This window comes from Ambystoma mexicanum, chromosome 4q (genome assembly GCF_040938575.1).
Source record: "Ambystoma mexicanum isolate Mex_15411 chromosome 4q, UKY_AmexF1_1, whole genome shotgun sequence".
NCBI classification, from domain to species: domain Eukaryota; kingdom Metazoa; phylum Chordata; class Amphibia; order Caudata; family Ambystomatidae; genus Ambystoma; species Ambystoma mexicanum.
In genome coordinates, this window is record NC_090928.1 from 147,008,513 (window position 1) to 147,011,324 (window position 2,812).

At 42.6% G+C, this 2,812-nt stretch overlaps 1 long non-coding RNA gene across 1 annotated transcript; it reads left to right on the top strand.

Annotated features, from left to right (window-relative positions):
• The first annotated feature begins 267 nt into the window (after window positions 1-267).
• Window positions 268-1,455, top strand: LOC138468483 (uncharacterized). Its single transcript, XR_011268271.1, has 3 exons — window positions 268-519; window positions 657-786; window positions 909-1,455. It is a non-coding gene; the product is annotated as an uncharacterized lncRNA (long non-coding RNA).
• Window positions 1,456-2,812: the final 1,357 nt, after the last annotated feature.

Consider the following 2,812-nt stretch of genomic DNA (forward strand, 5'->3'; position numbering starts at 1 on the left):
TAAAAGGGTTTCTCTTTCTTTCTCTCCCTCTTTCTGACCTTTTCAACAGGCACGTCTCTTCCTCGCATGCAGCCCTCAACCCTTCATGCCACCGGCTTGCTCCCTACTTAATACTCCTTTTGAAGCCCATACATTTGGCATCTCAACTCATGTAATTGAGCTCTAAACACCCAGACCGACAGCCGTACTGTGTGTTTTTTGTTAGTTTCGCGTGCACTTGGTATCATTAATACACTTTCGCCTCCGAACACACAGCGCGTACCTTTGGAGTTATCATGGTCCTAGATACTAGCACTATCAGCCACCACGTCAAGTCTCATATATTTTTGTGCATAGGATTTAAACCACTATCCTAATATCCTACGAACAAACGAGTCCTGGTGCTTAGTTGTGTTTTTCTTCTCACACAGGCAACAGCCACCAGCCCAAAGTGAACAACCACATTCCACAATAACGGTGACAGAGGAGAAAATTTACCCATACGGCGCAACCTCTCTACTACTCGGCAAATTAATCCAGGTAGAGCATTTTTCTCTCGCTTTTGCCACATGTAGCTATTTAGCAATTATGTATTAGCACCACACAACCCGGGCGCCAGACCCCTGATTTATAGCTTTTTGCTCCTCTCTTTTCCATCATCTTTATACCTTATGTAGGATATCACCAAGACGAGACTGTGACTTTACCTGAGAGTTCTCACTCTTCACATAGACGCCTGGTCCTGTCGCCTGATTTCCCTCCCTGTGTGGCCCACACCCGAACCTCTGGGATCTCAAACACCGGCAGGTAAGCCGACCACCGGTGCCGAGAGTTTCTAAATATTTTTATTTGTATAGCGCCCTAAGTACTAGGGGCCACTACCTCTCTATATCCACCCTTCTGACTCGATATCCATATACTTCCCACAGGGTCCCCAACTAGGAGCCCTGATGAAGGCGGACCTATCGTAATAGAATAACCGCCGAAACGTGACGAAGACAGGGATTCAAACCATACATACATATCCCTGATCGTTTGGAGCCTACATTCCGGTTCCAACCATCAAATCTCACGTTGGCAAGGATAAAAAAGATATCTTGTATCAAAGACCCTGCAGCATTAATTGCTTGAAACTAACAATTGCAAAAAGGGACTATCATTGAACAATACCTAGAAATTGGGCCATGATACTCGTTTATTTACTGAACCAATATCACATGTATGTCCTATTTGCACTCTTCTTTATGATTTAATCATTATAATGTAAAGAAATGAATATTAATCCAATGTTTTTTGTGTTTTTTGTTTGTTTTTTATTGTGTCAAAACACTTATGCACATTGTAATCTCTTTCTACAAAAAAACGTTGCTTCCTAAATGTATTATGTGGATGTATTTGTATTTTGTTCTATTTTTTGGTTGAGATTATAACTTTGTTGACTTCCGATTATGTGTTCTGGTTTTCTTTAAATATATGTTTTTGATGTCCTCGGAGGTAGAAAGTGACTGTCTTGCACTTTTTCCTTAATTATATGAGTTACCTTTTATTTTATTTCTCAAACACTGGAAGCACCACCGTAATGTTTGTCCTTTGAAACACACAGCTACTTTATTATTTGGGTGGTTATATAAGAACAGCGGTAGATTCATACTTTAGGATTTCCACAATTTGGAAACCTCTCAGAGATATTAATTCATTATTTGAAACAAAAAGAAAAAAAGAAATAATATGAAAATAATTATTAGCAAGGGTACATTTTTCTGTTTACACGCAGTCACGCTGCCTACACCAGGTCTTGGCAATCATGACAGCGCGCCCCTCAGTCCGCAGGCACATATACATGCCCAGAACACTGTCAAGGGTTTTGACCCATGTTGAATCAATAGACTGGGTAGATGTGGGGATGAGCTGTCGCCACCCATTATTCTATCCCAGAACAAAATAAATCAATAGACTGGGTGGATGTGGGGATGAGCTATCGCCGCCCACATTCACGCCAGAATAGGAGAACTGCGCAGTTGGCACGACAAAGATACAACCATCTTGCGGGGGGTTCCACATCACCACTCTACTGTAAGGATGCCATCAAAACAATGTTAAGCAAGGGTCCTATACTATCAAGCAAAAGACCACTCTATTGAAATGCAGTAATTCAAGACAACTCAAAAATGGATGCAGTACCGACAAATTCCCCAAGGTGACGCTAGCGGTCTAAACTCTGACAGGGAAACTGTATTTAGGAGTTGCAAGAGGGGCAGGGACTTCAAAGCTTGTTGGTTAATTGAAAATCTAGCCACCTGCTGTTCCCAGAGGCCAAGAGGCTGGGAAACCTTAACACCTCAGAGATTCCACACCAGGAGGCAGGATATCACATGACCCTGTTGATTGATTGAGGAGAGACTTCCAGGCAGCCTGCTGGAGCCCACACAAAAGGCTCTTTCTGTTGAATGGGGTATGTTAATTTTGAGTGTTTCCTGTCAACAGCCCTCTGCCAGCAAGGAGAGACATGTGATCACTGACCCACCCAGACTCCTGGAGGCGGACCCAAACACTTTGGGGAGTTGAATTGCAACAAATATATATTTTATAGAAACAGTGATATTTATTGTAACCAAATGACAGGAATGTACAACTTTGAGAGTCTTAGTTTGAAAAATGCCCTCACGATTTAAGTCCAAACTCCAATTTGTACCATGTTCTGGGGCCAAACCCCGCTAATTATGAATATTGTAGACAATGGGCCTCATTACAAGTACTCCGGTCCGGAATTAACACTGCCGGTAAAACCATACCGGCACCGTTTCCATGTCCGCGCAATCATGACCCGCGGCCC